This window comes from Rattus rattus, chromosome 1 (assembly GCF_011064425.1).
Source record: "Rattus rattus isolate New Zealand chromosome 1, Rrattus_CSIRO_v1, whole genome shotgun sequence".
Lineage (NCBI taxonomy): Eukaryota > Metazoa > Chordata > Mammalia > Rodentia > Muridae > Rattus > Rattus rattus.
In genome coordinates, this window is record NC_046154.1 from 57,316,477 (window position 1) to 57,337,728 (window position 21,252).

Genomic DNA, 21,252 nt, shown 5'->3' on the forward strand with positions numbered 1-21,252 from the left:
TTTTATAATGGAGTGGACTATATTATTTTTAATAAAGGAAACTAATATGTATAAAAACTTACAGTAATCTCTAGGGAGATTAGCCCTCCTCCAAGTCCAAGTCCACAGACAAGATCTCAGTTTTGGTTCAAAGCAAAAGACATATTTTATAGAACATACAGGGAGTCACCACAGAGAGTCACAACACTTTAGATGGAGGCAGCTAATCATGGATCCACCTTGCAGGTCATTTTACAGTCTGTCCAACTAAGAACAGAATAAGTAAGGAAGTAACATCTTGGACATTGCTTTTCCTTGAAAAGACAACTGTAACAAAAGGAGTCTGAAGACTGACTAAAAAAGAATGGTATAGAATCATCTGGATATAAAGTAGGGGTAGAGAGTAGAATATGAAAAAATAAAAGGTTTCATTTAGGTAACAATATTGTCCAGTTGAAGACTGTATAAGGATTCTGGCTCACCATGAGCCTTATAATAAATAGAAATCTATTTTTTAATATTTATACTTCTACATTATCCCATGGATAGGTGAAATCTCTCCAGAGACCAATATCTAGCCAAGAGACCAGTATTTATCCGCTATTCTCCCATATATATCCCAGTAGATATATCTTATACTTCTTCATGACCACAAATCATACCCATACCCATTACACTTTACTGTGCAATTTTACATTCTTGTGTCTTGGTTTTGGCCTTTGAGTTAGGTAATTATTCTTTACTTCCCTGTCTGTTTTCAAGGTCCCATATATGGCCATATGGCTAATGAGTATTTCTAAATGATGAACATGATTGCCTGGACCTTTAAGGAGGATATAATACAAAATGGTACCCAAAGAGTAAGATCCCAATCCAATAGCAGTGATATTCTCATTTATAGTCTTTAAAGGTATCAATTGTCAAAGAGATGTTCCTGAAATTTCTCTCTGTTCTTTCACTAAAGGAAGATCACATGAATTCAAAGAGTAAAGTCTTTTCCCCTTTCTGTAGGTCTACTCTTTGCTTGAATGATGATATCCTTTCTGTAAAGAAACATTTTAATTTCATGAGGTTCCATTTATGAAATTTTAGTCATAGTGCCTGGGCTATCAGGGTCCTGTTCAGAAACCCCCTTCCTGTTCCAATGAGTTTCAGCATATTTCTCTACTATAAGACTCAAGGTATGCTGATATTAAAGATGCTTTCTTTACTCTGGTGTATAGTCTTGATTTATCAAAAAATAAACAAAAACCTCAAAGCAAACAAAAACAAAGAAACATATGACAGGTATCTGTATATATACAAAGTTATGTCTGCATCTTTAATTTTATTACACTGTGCATTGATCCTGTAGGTTGGTAGGATGGCCATATTTACACAATATTAATCCTCTTGATCTATAAGCATGATAAATCTTTCAATCTTCTGGTGCCTTCTTCAACTTATTTCTTCAATGTCTTAAATCTTTTATTGTACTAATCTTTCACAGATTTATTCCAAGAAAAATTTGAAGATACTGTGGAAGGTATAATACAAATGGGGTAAAAATTGATCAACATCTTTAACCATTAAGGAAATATAAACCAAACTACTTTGAGATTACATCTTACCTCAATCAGAATCATCAAGATTAATAAAACAAATTATAGCAAGTGCTGGTAAGGATGTGATAACAGCAATATTTATTCATGACTGGTGGGATTACAAAATGGTTCAGCCATGGGCATATACCCAAAGGAGTCTACAGTCGACTAGAGAGATATTTGCTCACCCATACTCATTGATGTTCAATTCACAATGACCAGAAAGGAGAAAATCTTGGGTATTTATCAATTGATGAATCAATAATGAAAATGTAGTACATTTCCACATTGGATTATTAGTCATTTATTAACAAAAATAAAATTATACAATTTTCTGATAAATGGATGGAGTCAAAAACCATCATTCCAGGTGAGGCAATTCAGACCCAAAAAGGCAAACATTGCATTTTTCCTTTTCATATGGACATTAGCTTTTAAGTTTTATATGTGTGGGTTTCTTTCAGAATGTCCATGGAGTTAAATAAGTGGTAAGAAACTAGGGTGGGAGGGTGATCCTCCAAAGAAAGGAAAATAGTATATAGTGTATAAAGAGATAAAGGATAAATTAAAAAAGGAAATTAAATGGGGAGGGGTTAGGAGAGCAGTATAGAGAAGGAAATATGGGAAGGGACAATTAACATTAAATGGCTTTTGAAAATCTGTATCAAAACTTGCTATTATGGGAGTTTCCTAAAAATATACATATGTAAAATACTTAAATGAAGTTACCATATAATACAGAAGACAATGCCTTCACTAGACATCATGTGCTACCAAAACCCACAGAACCAAAATTGGATTATATTATTTTGAACTATCAGACAATGGGATCCTATAGATAACCCTCATCTCAAACATAGCAGGTGATTTCCAATGCTATTGGTTACCTTCTACAAACTGATAGTATGTCCCTATTGTGGAATGAATCGATAACTTATGCTATCCAACATGGAGAGATTGAGCAGGTACTCAACTATAAGCTTCACCTTTATGACTAGCATTCATGGTGCTGGAAGTACTATCTCTGTTACCAAAGTAGAAAAGAGTCATCAATCTCACCTGGTTACGTACACTCTGAGCTACAATAGAAGCTTGCCTGCAAGATGTAACCACTGGTACAATAGTGGCACAGGTGTCATAGAAGTAGACAACCACATTGTAAAAGTTGGATTTAAGGCATGTTCCATGTGACAGATCCCAAAGCTGACACTGCTAATAAGACTAGACAGTGCATGGACTCTAGGGGAAACCCTACTACTGTTACGTTTAATGAACACAGAAATGCAACAAGTCCAACTGACATGTTGGTATTTCCAGAGAGCTTCTTACTGCAGTAGATGACTATTAACATAGAGTCCCACAACTGGGCAACGTTCAGAGAGGGAGAAACACTGGAACATTTATCCCTAAATGGAATGACTTTATTGCAACCCTCATCTCAAGGCTTAAGTAAATCTAGTTCCAAGAGGAGGGGGGAAATTGTTAGAGCCAGTGATCATGGATGATTCCAAGGAAGCATCATTTTCAAGATACAACAGGCTGGTGCACATATGAACTCACAGAAAATGTTACAATATGCTCAACACTTTCACAAATACAGGCCAGAAAAAAAAAATCATCACACAGAGAAGCAGAACTGACACAAAGTCCCACACTTAACAGTGGGTATATCAACCATGATTCAGTAAAAGACCCAGGGGAAGTTGGTCAACACAAAAGGTATGTGTGTGTGTGTGTGTGTGTGTGTGTGTGTGTCTTTTTTGTAGGTGCCCCCCATGCCCAGCAGTAGATGGTTAACAAAAAACAAACTTAGTGGCATTTTTGTAAACTTCTTGTCTCATACTGTTTGGTTTCTGCATTTTTGTTTACCTATGTATTATGATTTCCAATTTTGTGTTCTGTAGGGCTTTTTGTGTATATGTGTGTTTCTTGTGATTTTCTTCATTTTTTAAATTCTCTATTTTGCATAGTGAAAGAAAGGTGAAAGAAAGGTTATGGAGTTGGTTAAGTGGAAAGTTGGGTAGGATCTAGGAGAGATTGGAAGAAAAGACACTATGATCAAAATATATTATATGAAAAATTTTTCTAATTAAAATAATTTGAATGAGAGAGGAAGGAGGGAGTGGGGCAGATCTGGAAGGAGCTGGGAGGGGGTGAAATATGATTAAAATATACTATGTGAAAATTGTTATAAAGACACTATTTCAAGTACAGAAAAACTCAAAGAGCTGGGCTGAAGGAAGTATAAGAAATCAGGTCTCAAGATGACATTTCTGAGACCTGTTGTGTGAAATATAAAACAAAAACAAAAAAAAAATCTACACTAATGCAGACAAGCACTAGCAGACGGCCTCATCAGCCTGGCGGGCAGGCTAAGATCGCATTCTTTCCTTTTAACCAGGGCTCTTTTCTCCTGTCTCACTAAATTCCCATTGCTGGCTGTCGCCATGTATGCCCTGTGCTTCCAAATTCCCATACCTGGATGCCATGCTCTGCCAATACCTTTCTCTGGAACTCAGTTGAGTTGCACGTGAAGGACAACACCATGCAATCTTAGTTTAGAATCAACAGGTAACATGATTGCTGGGCACAGAATACAGCATCTCAATTTTACAAAATATTCTATGTTAGAAATCCTCCGGTTACTTGAAACAGCAGCCTCTGTTTGCCTCCTTACTCTCCCCCATCTAAAACTGGCGTCATCCCTCTCTCCTGCCTTCTCTTCCATTTTATGACCCCAAAGTCCCTTCTCACCTACTTGCCCAGTGATTGGTCCTTTGTAATGTTTATGTATTAGGGAAGATCCTACCACAGAGACCAACATTTGACACTTAAAATCTGAGAATATTCTTCAATATCCTATAGAAACCTTTGAGCTTACTCTGTTGGTGTGGACAACCATTGTGTTCGGCAGCAACACTAGTGGGTTTATGAACTGCTTTGAGAGAAACACTTTTTTTGTGTTCGGGTCTGAGGGTGAGTGACGTCAGGCATAGCCTCACTACTGGCAGTCCCAATAGAATGATTCTGTCCTGTGCTTAATACATCGGCTCCCAACTTCATGTGTGATATGCCTATGGTAACGGAACCATTCCTTACATCAAGTCTAGTGCAAAGGTTACTTTGGGGCCAGTGCTTATCCAAGCAGTTTATCAGCACAGACTTGCAAGGAATCCATTGCAAGTGGAAACAGTAGCTCAGGAACCTCTTTAAATTTACTATTGGATTTATTTCCAATTTCTTTGTAATCTCTTCCTTAGAGCAGTAAATTCCGAGCTCACGGGGCTTTGCATTTAATTCCGGTATTTGGATTGTGAGAGCTTTTAATACCTGCAGACTCGGCTATTGGGGGAGCGAAATGCATTCCTATTAATCAGAACTGGACTGAGTCATGTTACACAAACCACAGATTTCTGCAAGAAAATTAAAAAGCAATATCATTTCAATTCTGCTAAATGTTTTCTTATGATTCCAGAGGAAAAATTGGGACACTCTATATTGTGTCTAGTGATGCTGCCAGAGACAGGACAAATGAATGTATAAATAGGAACTGCTCAGAAGAGGATAGTCATAAATCACGGAATGAGCCGGAACCCGGGCTTCTTTTTCTGTGTGTGTGTGTGTTGCTTAAAATGTGAAACATTATTGGTGACTTCCAGAAAAACAATTCGATTTTTGTACGGTTACATTAGAAGATTGTGGGAAATAGGCTAGTACAATTTCCCTAGGTGAGACCAAAAGCAAGAAATAAAATTTTACGGTGACTCTACGATTATGAAATCTACATTGAAGAAGTGGAGTGGAGTTTGTTAAAGCACATCAGTAGTTTCTAGAATCCTAAGTTTCCATCTTGAACCTTTTATAAATCTGCAATATGGTGATGGGCTGGCTACAGGTCAAAAGCACACTGTAATAAATTGAACTGTGGAAGCAGTGGCTAAAATCATGGACTGTTCTCCTGGGGTCCTGTAATTCTCTCATGGTATTGTAGAAAAGCATCCCCCATATTTTTAAAAGGAAGTACTTTTTGGCATCTTGAGTTATAGTTGAATAATTATTTTTCCAAAAGAATAAAGAAGGTGATGTATTTTTCCCATTTCCTAAAAGTTCTTCGAGACTGTGGGACCATAAAAAAGACTTTAAAATCCACACAGTAGTAGTAAGCATTTTAACCACTTTCAATGTTGTTAAACAATTTAATTTTTTTATTACAGATGTTGTTCCTATTGTGACAGGTGTCATTCTAATTAAAATGATATATTTCTTTTTGCTTAAGGGTGTAGTGATTGAGGTGAACATTTTATTTGTTCAAAAATCTACAAAGAGGTTCAGATGGGAGTCACACCATTTTTTTCAATAATATGTTCCCAGTAGAATAATAGATTCATACCTATTACAATCCTACTTCTTAATAGCTATGTGACTTTGGAAATTTCCTTAGTTTTTCTTCACCTTGTTTTCTCATTAATGTGGGACTAATAATAGTATGCATCTCATAGGTTTACATTTAAATGGATTAAGTTAATAATCCTAAGACATGAAACAGTGTTTAAGGTGTAATATGAATTTAGTGAATAATAGCAATAGTTAATACCACATTTAACACCACTTTAGGGAACAAACACCAGGCATCACCAGCTCTCTATTACTGCTACAAGTAGCCACTGACTTAGTGGGGTGAAAAAACATACATTTATCAGCTTGCTCTTCGTTAGGTCACACAATGGTCTTTGACTTTCTCTGCGAAAAAGTAGTCCTTGTGAGAGTCTATTTTCTCCATCTTTATCAACCTCTAACATTCGTCCACATTCTTTGGTTCCTGTGTCCTTTTATTCTCACCATCACAGGTATGCATCAATGTCTTTCCCAATACATCACTGTGATTTCTCCCTTTGCGACATATTTCTTTGTGATATGTCCTTTCTTATCACCCTCTTTTACTTAAAGAGATCACTGTGACATTAAACTTACTCTAATAATCTAAGTTACATCTTTCCCTCTTTCATTCTTAAATTTAATCATACAGTCAACATCTTTATAACATGTGAAATAATATATTCAGAGATTCTGGTGATTAGATACATGGATGTGATTGAGGAACCATCATTCTCTGTGTCCTGCACATTTTCCTTTTGGGGTTTGATTAATTAATTATGAAGTATACAAAGCACACAAGGAAGTTCTGGATTTGCATTGTTCTTTAGGGAAATGCTTTAGAACAAATGAAAAGCTTGTGTTTTTATAATAGTCAGAACATTTCTTTCCATTAAAGACCGTTAAAGAAGGATAATTTACGTTTTTAGTGATGAGAAACAAAAGGTGTAGACACTACATATTAATTAGTCTGTGATAGAAAAGCACTAGTATTCACCAATGCTATTTTATATTTTCTTAGTGCATTCAGCTCCATCACACTTGAACTTGTCTCTAAATGAGGTCCCGAGGCAAATTCTCAGCAGTCAAATGGTAGTGGCAAAGTCAATCGTACACTGATAGAAGTCTTTATAAACAAATCAAAAACCAAACCAAATTAAACCAGCCAACTAATCAAACAAACAAAAATAACCAAGACTTTAAATACTTTACTAGATTGAAATATTATATTAAAGAAAACTGTATGAGGCTGGTCCCTATTGATCTTATCAGGCTTCCAGCCAGAATATATCATATCACAATCAAACAACCCAATCAAAAAAGGGGTATAGCACTAAATAGAAAATTTATAACAAAGGAATCTCAAATGGCTGAGAAGTACCTAAAGAAATGTTCAAAGTCCTTAGTTATCAGGGAAATGCAAATCAAAATGACCCTGAGATTCCACCTTACACCAATCAGAATGGCTGAGATCAAATTCTCAGGTCACAAACAGCACATGTTGGTGAGAAGGCAGAGAAAGAGGAACACCCTTCCATTTCTAGGTGGGGCTGCAAACTGGTACAACCACTCTGGAAATCAATCTGGAGTTTCCTTAGAAAATTGGAAATAGATCTACCTGAAGACCCAGCTATACCACTCTTGGGCATATACCCAAAAGATGTCCTACCGTACCACAAGGACGTGTGCTCTACTATGTTCATAGCAGCCTTATTGGTGATGGTCCAAAGCTGAAAACAACCCAGAAGTCCCACAATGGAAGAATGGATACAGAAAACATGATTCATATACACAACGGGATACTATTTAGCTATTAAAAATGAGAACATCATGGGTTTTGCAGGCAAATGAATGTAACTAGAAAATATCCTGAGTGAGGTATCTCAAACCCAAAAGGACATGCCTAGTATGTACTCACTAATAAGTGGAAGTTAGTCACAAAAAAAGGTACAGAATACCCAGGATATAATTCACAGAACTCAAGAAGATTAACAAGCCAATCCCATTTGGGAGAAAGAAGAAAGCAGAGGGCAGAGGGCAGAGGGCAGAGGTTGGGAGGGAATGTGGTGTGAAAGGGAAAGTGGGGCAGGAAAAAAGGGAAACATGATCAGGTATGGGGGGACCAGGAGTGAAACCTTGTTGGCCAGCAGAAGGAATGGAAATATACAATCTTGGAAGGTGAGAGTTGAGGGGACATTCTAGAATGTACCAGAGACCTGGGAGGTGAGAGAATCTCAAGACTCAAAGGAGGGACCTTAGATGAAATGCCCAACAGTGGGAGAGGAAACTTGTAGTATCTACCTCCAGTAGAAAGACAGGGCATCAAGTGGAGGGATGGGGTTGTCATCCCACAGTTAAAAGCTCTGAACCAGAATTGTTTCTGTCTAAAAGAACTGCAGGGACAAAAATGGAGAAGAAACTGAGGGAAAGGAGGTCAAATGACCAGCCCAACATGGCCCAACATGGCCCAACATGGTCCAACATGATCCAACATCTCAAAGGCCTGACACTATTACTGATACTATGATGTGCTTACAGACAGGAGCCTAGCATGGTTGCCTTCAGAGACGCCAACAAGCAGCTGACTAAGACAGATGCAGATATTACACCCAATTGGACTGAATTAGGGTACCCCTGTGGTTGAATTAGGGAAAGGCCGGAAGAAGTTGAGGGGTAGGGTGACTCCCTACCAGCAGTCTCAACAAATCTCTCAGATCTCTCAGATACTGAGCTACTATCTAGGTAGCATACACTAGCTGGTCCAAGGCCCCAGACACATTTATAGCAGAGAACTGACTGGTCTGGCATTAATGAAAAAAGACACAACTAACCATTGAAAGACTCAAGGTCCCAGGAAATGGGGAGGCCTGTTGGAGGGTAGGGGTGTGGGAAGGCATCTTCTTGGAGATGGGGGAGGGAGGAAGAACTGTCAGGGAGCAGAACAGGGGCGGGGAATAATGATTGTATTGTAAAAGGATATATTTTTAAAAAGAGCCTCAGTATCTTTTAGTAATCACCTCATCTAGGGTTCATATTCACCAGATAAAGAGTACAGGTCCAGAGTTCCAGTGATATTCTCAATGTTGTAGTGAAACTCAGCAAGAGAATAAAACTGAGACTTGAACCAAGCCACAGTGAGCCCACTTCTCTGCTCAATGCCTGGGGTACCAGAGGGATCTTCATTTCTGTTTTAAAAAAGTGCAAGTGATGACCACCCCTTTTTAAATGTCCAACTCAAAGCTATAGTCTAGGGAGCCTTTCTAAAAATCTACTTCAAACAAGTCTCTCTCACTCTTTTCCTGAGAGATTGATTCTCTATACAGCATAATGTTCCTTCCTGTGTATCCCCTAGGTCTTGGTGACAAATAGAATTTTCCCCATGAATCCCATTAGATTGACTGATAGTGATACTGAATCACAATATGAAATAAAGTATGAGATCTTGCCCAGTGCAATGAAAAAGATTACTACAAATGGCTAGTAATATCCGCCATGGTAAAAGGATTAGAAAGTAATGAAATGTGTGTTCTGTACTAATAGCTTCTAGTCTGTTGTTCATTAAAATAAAATCTTTAGCAGAAGAACAATAGATATTTTCTACTGCCAGTGTGATAATAAGAAGAAAAATGCACAAAATATTTGTTGAATCGGGTTGAAAAAATGATATGATGATTAATCTATGTCAATGCTGAAAACATGTCTATTCTTCACAAACTTGCTTTTCTTCCTTTGTATTATTATTTTAGGAGTGCTGTGTTCCTCAATAGTTAATTTATATGTAACAATGATACTCTTGGAAATATTTTCTTCAACATATTTATTGTCTTTCTCTTTTCTAGTTTTGACAGAGTAAAATGGTTTAAAATTAATATATTCTTTCTTCAAAAGCATAACAGAAGGATCAACCTTGAATGCTACCATAGTGTGCCATTCAGTCAGTGGCAATCAAATATTCTGGCCAATGAGCTGAGTAAAAACTATCTGAAGAAAAAAAGAAAGAAAAGAAAGGATCAAAGAAATTGAGTGGTAGGAAAGAAAGTAAAAATATCAACTGATAATGCTTTAAGTAGCTAAATAAAACCTTCCAACCACACACACAAACAACAACAAAGAGAAACAAGACAGATGCACTGAGATATCTTTAAAAATCAGAATAGAAAAACTTTTATAGTAGTCTTAGATTCATATGCTTTCCCAAGAAAGTATAAAGTATTGGTGAGCACGTTTTTCTCTAAATATTTGGCCAAGAAAGGAACTGATTTAAAGGCCCAGGGCAGGAAGGTAATAGTTTATAATGATGTAAATCTATTCTGATTCTCCATTTAAAATTTGAAGTAGAACCTGGACTGCATTATCTGGTGTTCAGGAATTTTAACTGGTGCCTTAGCACTGAGATGTTGCTCTTGTATCTGCCTTTGAAGTCTGAAAGCTTATGTCCATTTTCATGATCCATCTCTGGTCCTCAAGGCATGTGGGAAAATGTCATTATGGCTTTTCTATCCCATTAACAATAGCCTCTCCAATAGATCCCTATAAATACCTCCTAAGGATCTGAAATGGTCAGAGTGTTCCGCCCTGCCCTATTCCCATGTCTAATAGTTACTATACTCTCAGACATCCAAACGCCAAGCCTGGCGCTTGCCTTGAGCTCTTCTTTTTCTCTTCATGTTTCACATGCATTTAGAAGGTAAGTCTTACCTGCCTTACCTCTAACACATAATGGTAGGCATTCTGAAGATCATGAAATTACACAGCAGTTTTGCCTTCCAAAATATAAATAAATAAATAAATAAATAAATAAATAAATAAATAAATAAGATTTTGGCGACTCTGTAGACTTTGGGGTTGGAATCTCCCAAATGAGAAGCTATCTTATAGATGATTTAGATCTTTAGTGATTTGGTGTATGCCTATCAGAAGTCTCCATAAGTCACAATTATAGATAATTGTTCTAATTGTAGTAACTTCTATTGTTCATCTTACCACAATTGTCCTTCCTCAATTATTTTTGCCTTTTCTATGACTCTCATTAAGGATTTCCTACCTGCAATCTTACAAGGATGTGCTTTTCTGGTTTATTCCCCACAAGTCTGTTGTTCTGACCATTTTCCACACAGCTTTAAGTGTTTATTCTTGGAATTTAACTCTGATAATGCCATCTATGATTCAAGCACGTTCTCTGTCCTCTAATCCCATAGTTCTTGTTCCCCAGCTTACTCTAGTCCTTACAATGGAGGAAAGGACATTTTACATTATACTTTTCTTCACCCATAGTACCACTAGGAGAAATTTCAAATACGTGGAAAATAAAAAATCAGTATTCTATTCAATGTTTTGCCTCAGTTTCTTGAAAAGAAAATGTAAAAATGAGACCACATTCATATAAAGATATATACATACATAATATACATACATATGTATTCCTTTATTTAGGCATTTCCTGGAGTGGTAATCACAAACCATATACCAAATGTGCTTAATGCCTTGGGTTCAGGTTTATCATCACACTATGAGAACAACAACAGTAAGCTGACCATTACAAACACATCTTTTGTGTGTTGGTTCATTTTCTACTAATTCCCTCAATGAGGATCCAATGGCGAAAACAAGAGCACTTGATTAAATCTAGATTAAAAACAGTGACCTCTCTGAACATACTGAGCCTAAATCCCAAGTACAGGCCGAAGCTCTATCTTGTTAGCCAATGCAGATTTTGCCAAGGATGAAGATAGTCTCAATCACTTTCAGGTATCTTCTGTACGGGTGGTAATTTAGGTAGCATCCTGATTTATCATAAGCAACAAAACGTATTCCTAATTCAAAGGACACTCCATTTGGGGCAGGAATAGGGCATGGTCTAGGATATAAAGGACCAGCCTTTTCCTTGGATCCTGAAAGCTTAGCTAAAATTGGCAAAAACGAAAGAAACAACATGGAAAGCATCACCAAAAAGGAGAACATAAATTTGTATGAAACAGTAGAAAAAATAGGCTATGATTTCCAAGAAAATGAATCTGAATGGAAGAAGAGAGAAGAATGGAAATGTGGGGCAGGAAGAACGGGGTGAAGGTCAGTAATTGGGCGGACATCTTTGGATGGAAGTGATGGAAGAGGCTGATTAAAAATTAAGTAGAGATAATGTGTTCTCTGGGACACATGGGGGGGTTAGCTTTACTTTACAGTGTCTGTTGGATTGAATGCCACAAAGAAACTTTTTATTAACAATAATTTTGGACAACTTTTATATAGGAATTTAATCTTAGCAAGGTGACATTGGGGGAATAGTCAGAATGGACCAGGAAACTGCTTTCCCTGCACTAGAGGAGAGGAGACAGCAGAGGTTGGGGTGAAGGGAACGATAGCAGGTGAGAAGGTATGAGATGATATGGCAGCTATTATTACACATACCTGATATTGATGGACTATGAACATGATACCACAGACACTATGGAATTCATACTATGAACTTTTTGGTGCATGGAGAGCATATCAGCTACCCAGAAAAGCAGAGTGTTAAAGTTTGAGGACAGTTTGTACTCTGTGAGTATTAAATTTAATTAGCTTTTGTCCACTCACTTAAGTGAAAACCTAGTGGAAAATGGTAAATGTTGAGAAGAAGCTGGGATTGTCTGGCTCAGCGTGGGCATTTGAAAGTGTGGGTGTGATGACTTTAAGCAGCAGGAACGTGGAGGACAGAGAGCTTGAAGAGGAGAGTCTGAGAAGCACTCTGAGAAACCCACCCTTTCGCAGGTGGGTGCTGTCTCCACAGCCTGTAGAGTCACGACTTCCAGTATGGGGTTCCACGTTGCTTCTCTATGTGCTTCATTTTGAGCAAGTGCCTTCAATTTGTCTAATATTTTGTTTTAAGGAAAGCTATGGCTGTCTTTTAAATATTCTTTGAAATATGTATTTCCCTGCTTCCTTATAAAAGAATCAGTGTGAACTGAACCACGATTCCCACACATTCAAGTGTAGGTGGCTTACATCTACAGGCAATTTTATTAAAATATGAAAATGTGCTGGATACAAAGAAGTACACATTGTGCAGACCCGAGTGATGGTTCAGTGCAGAGGATACAGATCCGATCATCTCAGTGCCCAGTTCTGCATGAGTTTCCTGGCATTGAAAAACAAGAAAATGGAGGCCTTTGCTCATCAGTTCTCTCCTCAAGTTCTGACCATGGGAAAGGTTTATTGTGCCCAGGTCTCAGAAGGCACCATAGGCCTGTAGTGACCTGGGCAAAATAAAGTCCTATCATAGATTAAGGGAGGCTTCTTCAGGGGGGAGAACTAGCTTCTGAGAATTGTACATCAGCATCTGGAAATGTCATAATAACTCAAGACCGTTATCTCCCAATGGGGTAGAACTTCTGTGGGGAATTAGAAGTTCCCCTTAACCCTGAATTCTAAGGTCTTAATATCTCAGGATGTGAAAGGAGCAAGTATCCATTTGGAAACATTGGGATGTTTTGAGGAACAGCTAAATGCTAAATTCAAAGCAAGCAAATGCCTGTTCTGTCCAGTGGATTTGGATAGAGGCACGGAGTCAGGAGAGCCTGAAGTGAGATTTCCTGTGTCTCTAGCCAAAAGCCACAGGCTTCTCTCAGTTATTCTAAATCATTTGCTCCAAATGAACCTCACAGTTCACGTTGCCCAAAGCCCTAGCCACAGTGTTCTCCTTTCTTTTTCTTGAGCTCTTCTCAAATCCACTGTTTAATCTCTGGCCAAAGACTGACCACAGGGGAAATTTGAAAATGGAGTCAGTCTGCAGTTTATAAGTATAAACTTTATACTTAGTACTGTTTTGCCCTACCTAGGCCAGGGAATGTGTCTGTTCCCCCAAACTATATCTCTGTACCTACTGAGAGGTGATAAATGGTAAAGGAGAAAGATTTCAATGGCATCCAGAAATTGTTTCCATAATCCTAACATTATGACAGGCATTGTTTCTTTTAAGATGTGTTTTCTTGGAATTGTCCTAACTTTTATTTCTAACTTAATTGCTCTATGCTAATTGTTTTTACCTGTATATTTTCCCTGAGCACTGAGAACTGTAAACTCTTTCCCCCATCTTATTTTTATTTACAAATGATTTCAAATTTCATAAAGGTTGGATGACGCACATATGTCACCAGCTAATATACGATGTGGCTGGATTCTGAAGGCAGGTTTCTTGACTTCATTTCCACAACTGTCCTCACAGCCAGGCTGCATGGCCACAGCATTTTGTGGCTGGAGTTGTTCCTGGTGTCAGTTTCCTATGTTTCAAGTGGCATGTCAATGGATAACACAGACTAAACACTTTAGTATCCACAGGGATTGAGATTCCATAATAAATTCTGGCTGCTTTGTTCACTGTGAACTTTTTTCCAGAGTGTTATTCCCACTTCCTTGGAGGAGTTAATCCTGTCCCTGTTTCCCATGCATGAGCTGCTGAAACACTTTCCTCAGAATTCAAATGCAAACTGAACACAATATTCACACTTCATCTTACAAATAGGTAGGAGAGAGCCACAGTTTTTGAGGAGGAGAAGTGGACTCCCTTTTTTATATGTTGTAAGTTGTAAAAATTTAATTCTAGATCCTGCTGATTTTTTTGTTTCAGTCGGCTGACTGAAAAGTAATACTATTGTACAGTTTATCTGGGTTAGGCTGTTTGATCTTGGCCCACTCTTTGCTAAATACGGGTGCTCTTTGAATTAATGACAATTAAAGGCAAATTCCAAAGCTGTAAATAAAATTTGTTCATTTATTTTTTAAAAGTGAAAGTGCTTCCAGGCCAAGATGAGGTCTCCCATTCCAAGTTCTAGTCAAATCTACCTTGCTGAAATGGAGTTCTGAGTCCACAATTGCTGGATCGTACGTGATATTTAGAAACTACCCTTCCACATCACTTACCACTTACACGTTTTCCCAGAAAAACGAGTTAATTGCCTTCGTCCTTCCCAGAACGTCATGAAGGAACTCAGCATCGCTCATTAGAGTTGTGGGAAAGCACTGATGAGACAGTGGGCACCCCCACAGCCTTTTCTAGCTCATCTATTCACCAAAGACCAAAGCTTTAGCTGAAAATGTACTGTCAAGCATTGCTGGTCTGTGTTTTCCAGAAGTGGTGGTGTCTCCTGTGGGCTTTTGGAATGAACTCAAGGGGACGACGACATCAAGACTCTTATTCTGCTTCTCTTGCGCTATGTGTCCATAAGCTCACTTATGTCTTTTCCCAGAAACATTAATTTATTCAAACCGTGCTGTAGGTAAAATAATAGACCATTTTGTCCCACTTTCAAGATTTCTCATACACTAGTTATTCTACAAATTGAATAAATCTTTTACCTCTTAAACTTTCAAGCTCATAGCTCCATGGTCAATGTCTTGAATCTAAATCATACATAGTAAATTATATATGTCCAAAGCAATAACACATCTTAATCATTTTCAAACTTAAAAATGATACACTTTTAATTATATACTATTTGCCTATTGAGAGATATTTATATTGCCTAAAGTGAAATACTGATAACCTGGCATTCACATGTGTTTATTACTAATTTTGTGTTTGTGCTGTGTGTACATATACTAAACTGTAAGGTTTCATATGAGTGTTTACATACTGTATACCTCATGAGCCATTTTTAATCTATAAACTGTATAACCAATTATCATTAGCTTAATTAAAGGCATAATTTACTTGGCTGTTTTCTTCTGTTGTTTGTTACTTAAGGTTTTGACATTTAGGAAAAATTGTATTATGGTAATTTATAACTAAATATAGGAAGTATTGGTAGTTTGTGGTCAGATTCGTTTATGTTAATGAATGTTGCACTGGTCATTATTTTAACAAGATGGAAAAATTCAATGCTTGACAAAATTCATTTGTTTGTGTTTCTTTTAGTTATGGTCCCTATTCAGAGACAAGACCAGGAAATTTAGTTTAAAGTGAAAATGTCTTTGGTCATGATCTTTGTTCAGATATTGATCTTTTCTATTTCAGTTTTAAGATGACTGAGAGGTTGTAAAGTTTTCCTAGAGTCTGAGAAAATACTCATTTGGCAAAAAAGCTGTGACAATTAGTAAGATAGTGTGGTAGGCACTTTGATCAGTCTTCGTTGTCCCCACAAAAAAGTACAGGGGAATTTTATATTATACTCTTAAGACCTCTCTAACTACAGTTATATTTTGATATTTAGGGGACATTTTCCAAAACTTGATATGTTTTGAACATTATATGTATTTAATATGGTCTGCTTTTCAAATTCGTGTTATGCTAAAAACCATGTCTCCATATCAGTCCTTCAAAAAACACATATAAACAATTTCATAATATCCAAACAGAGATTTACAGTCACATATCCGATGGCTTTTTAAACTTCTAAGACTAAAATATCAACTTTCCAGAGTCAATACTGTTTTAGGGTAAGCACCTTTATCATCCTTACTCACATTTTATATCAACCCCTTGGGTTAGATATTAAGGACTTGGAAGATCTCATTATTGGTGAGGCTGAAGTCAGTGGTTCCAGAGTCCTGCCTTGCACTCCTCTCTCTCATCATCCCCGTACCTGAGACGTGCCATGCTATGACTCACTGAACTTGCCGTATGCCAACTATCTCACTGGGAGTGCACTGCGTATCTCTGCTTTCCTTTCCCCAACATCAGGATGCTACGTTCTTGCCCTATATATACACAAAACTCCAAATTAGGGACCTAACCCCTCTAAAGGCAACCAGGGACCAAAGGTTTGATGTAGATTGAAATAATGGGAATTTGTACAAATAAGTTTTGGACAAACAACTTAGAGTAACGGTTTGAAGAGCACCAGAAAAGCAAGCTCTTGGGGAGGGAGTTTTCTCCAAGGCTGTGGCCCCTAGTTCATTGCTCATGCTATGGTTAAAAGTTCTACACTTACACATGCATTCAATTTTCTAGTTTTCTATTTAAGCCCTACTATCTTGTAGGGATAGTGAAGATCAATTTGGGGTGTCTCTGGATCTCTTCGTTCCTCTTCACAACACGGTGAATGAAACTTCTTGTTTTCCTTTTCACTATTAAAACTGATAGGACATAAAGTCGGTCTGAGAACACAACATAAGGAGGTCTAGGAGGAGTTGGGGAGGGGCATTGTATGCATGTTTGAAATTCCCCAAGAGTAAATAAAATGTATATTTAAAAATGCTTGAGCTGCTGGTTTCTGCTATGATGAAGTTCATACTTAAAATCGGCACTTTGGTTAATATATGAGCGATGAATGCCCATTTTCTTTTGTACAAATACCAATAATTTGTTCTTCTCAAAGTGAGTTGTAACCAGATATAAGGCTAGTGAGAACAGGTACAACTGGCTTCTTAGAGTCCTCCCCTCCGTGTGTTATAATACCTGCAGAATCTGTGACCACAGTTATAGTTGGATGGCACTAGGGACAATAAAGTGTTTCTGAAAGAACAAGGCCCAGCAACCTGGCTTGACTCATGCTTTGTCCTTTTTTCTCTCCTTCCTATATTCTTTTAATATTTTGAAAATTTCAAAATTAAAATGTAACTATGTCATTTTTCCTATTACCATTTCTACCTCCAACTCCTCCATATCCCTGTACTCTTTCTCAAATTTATGGCTTCTGGCTTCTTAGTCTTTAATGGTTGTTCCTACCCCCATCTCACTCAGCTCAGCCCATATTTTCATGTTTTATATTCAATGCCTGCTTCTGCATCATTCCTAGACATCTAAACCTTAGAAGAAAAGCTAACATGTTTTCTATTCCACATACTCCAGTGGCTTCCAGATGCAACCTCTGGGCAGTTCTCTACTTTTGAGATCCCCAGGATGACTTCATTCACACCTTTTTAATCCAGGACTTCTGTCACTACTGATTCAGGAAACCTGTTATTGACATCAGCTTGGTTGGAACTGTATTGACTTATGTGAAACTCATTAAGAATAAGCCCGGAAGCTTTCCAAAGGAAGTTCACAAATAAATATGCGATATGATTTACTGCACAGAATTTTACCTCACAAAGTTATGCTAATACATAATACCAACCCAATGTACAATTAACATTAGGTAAGACTGAGTTATTAGTTAAAAGATATATGTGAAAATTCCGTAATTTGGGTGGGTCAGTCCAGTTGAGATTCACTTCCTAATATGTAACAGTCTAATGTGTGTATTCTGTGATAGGTTTTCTATGTAGTCTTCCAGAGATAAAGAAATCTTCACTTTTATTGTTCCATTAATTTTAGCTATCAGACCATTAGTGATTTTTCTGCAGAGTTGTAGTCTCTTTGTTTGGATGGCATATCTAGCATTATATATAACAAACCTTCATCTCAAAACTGTGCTGAACCTGTACAGCTGTTATAGCTAATCCATTTTAACTTCTTATTTTTTCAAGAAAACTCGGTGGTACTCCATATTTTTGGAAGCCATGTAAACTGTGTGTGCCACAGAGTCTAGGATTTCAACACTGGACCACACTGCATTCCTTCTGACACTATAGCATCTTTACATATCTAGAAGCATTAATAAAATCCCAAACACAGGGTCCTGAGTGAGTTCACAGAGTTTGCTGCTCTTATGCTCTTAAGAGGACCACACTTCAGTTCCCAGCACCCACATGAAGTAGCTTGCAATTTATTAAAACTTCAGCTCTAGAGGATATGATGTTCTCTTCCAACCTTCACAGGTATTTGCATACATGGACCTATCCTAAAATATAGTCACACACACACACACACACCATCATCATCATCATCATCATCATCATCATCCCAAAATATAAAAACAAACAAGCAAACAGACAAACAAATGCAGGTATACAGGAAGAGAAAATTGGGAATTTGTACAGCCTGCTTAATTGTGCTATGATGCTAAACTACTCTGAAAGTGATATATATTTTTTTTTTGCTTTTTTTTTTTTTTTTTTTTCGGAGCTGGGGACGAACCTTGGCCTTGGCGCTAGGTAAGCTCTGAAAGCTAAATCCCCAGCCCGCAACATATATTTTAATAAGCAAAACAAGAGGCCAATGAGATGGTGGGACTATAGGTAAAGATTCTGGATAAGCAAGCCAAAGTTTGACTTGTGGAATCCATGAAAGGAATCCAAGAAGGAGAGAGCAGATACCACAAAATTGTCCTCTGACTTTTACCTGTACACCATGACATAAGTAACCATGCGTAAACATCATGCAGGCATAATAAAAAATTAATAGTTTTTAAAACTTTAGAAATGCAAAATGAAGCAAGCATCATGTGAAAATCTATGTGAAGCAGGAAATGAGATTGGTATTGTATAGAAATAAAATAAAATGCTATCTATGCATGTATTGTTGTTTTCCATCCCTTTATCTTAGATATTAACAATTCTTAAAGCTATTAATAACCAACATGATAATCACAATTGCTAGTTATTTCTTTGGGCTTAGAAATAAGATGATAACGCTAGAAGTCACATGAGTCAAAAACATTTAGATGACATCTGAGCAATATTAGTCAGTTCAACTTTAAAAGTCAGCATTGCATGGTCTTTTAAATCTTTCTAGCCTTTGAAGTTTGTACTTTAACTGTTTATGACTGCTTTGTCTAAACAAAACCCACTAGTATTATTATCTCTGGGGAAAGTAGCATGCGTGGCCTTTACAAGACAAGGCTTAATTTTATATTTACAATGCTTTGGCTTCTTCTTTCCTTCTTTCTTTCCTTCTTTCTTTCTTTCTTTCTTTCTTTCTTTCTTTCTTTCTTTCTTTCTTTCTTTCTTTCTTTTGTTTGTTTTTCTGACACGCGGTTTCTTTGTAAAGCCCTGGCCTGGAACTCAGAGATCTACTTGCCTCTGCCTGCCAAGTGGTAGGCTCTCTCCCTCCTCCCTCCCCTCCCTCCCTCCCCTCCCTCCTCCTCCCTCCCTCCCCTCCCCTCCCTCCTCCCCTCCCTCTCCTCCCTCCCCTCCTCCTCCCCTCTCATATTTTCTTATTTACCATCTCTCTCTATATTGACTAGTCTCAGCGCTCATAGAGGCAACATGGTCTTGTATATGTATATTTAGTTTTCTCTAAAGGTAGGAAAAGTAGATTAATGTATAGTGGTTAGTGCTAAAGGAGTTATTTATGGAAATCTTAAGTAGCTAGATTATGAATAGGTTCTAAGTTTTCTATTTCTCACATATTTTGTGGCATTATTCAAATACAGCATTTTCCCTCTTCAGTAGCTTCTCCTCCAGGACACTGCCTGAAACTACAGACAGAACCAAATCATGCAACCTATGGATTTCCTTACACGGAGAAACACAATAGAGTAATAATGTTAACAATAAACAGATTATGGTTAGAATATTCTTTGAGGAATTGTGTTCAGGTGTTCACACATTCTCAGAGTCATAGCACACTCATCCCTCCATGCATATGTGATGAACCTGGCCCTATTTCTTTGTGTTGAGATCAAGCAAGATGAATATTGTGGGGGTGCACTTACACCACAGGACTATTATACTAGCACTGTGTCAGCTACAGCTTAACTCATAGCCGAGGACTGCTGAACAAGCAGCAGGAGGGTAAGCCAATGCAGTAATACAGTGTGAGTGCACGAGAGAGGAGAATATGTGTGTATTTCCTTCAAATTTAAACATTCACTCGAGAAAAAAAGGAGGTTCAGTAGGCTAGAGGCTCAATTTTAGAAACATTATAAGATTCACAAACTGTTTCCACAACATTCTTTAAATAGTAAATAGTTTCTGAGAGGGAAGAGACTTTTTAGTGGATCTGCCTACAAGTTGGACAGAGAGTTGCAGGGATGTAGCATTAGTGAGGTATCACCCAGGAGAGGCAGGACTTTTAGGTAAATGGGCCATCTCACCCATCTTCCTATAAGTAGCCCTAATAAACTATATTCGATTGGTTTGTTTCCTTCTTTTCTGTCCCCAGTAACCCACATACTATTACTGAAGTTTGTTCATGTCTTCTTAGGAGAAGTCATACTGCGTACATTGTGGGTAAGACTCCATGGGTTTCCATCACTTTCTCAACATGGCACACCGTTTAAAACATAAGTCATTTCACTCTAGGAATTTCCGTTTCTTTAAGGTTTAAGGTTTTTTTATGTTTTATTTTTTTGAATCTCAATTGATCATGAGTATCTGAAACTTTTGGAAATGAGGGTGTGGTCCAGTAGGGAATGCTTCAGACATACTTTAGGGAGCTACTTTGCTTGAAAACGACAGCTTACATACAATACCATGTTCACCTTTGTGCACAAAGGTGTAGGGACTGCCTTCAGCATTTGGGGTAGCTTCCTCAGAATTATTCTCAGAAACGAGGCCCATTTTATTTGGCATC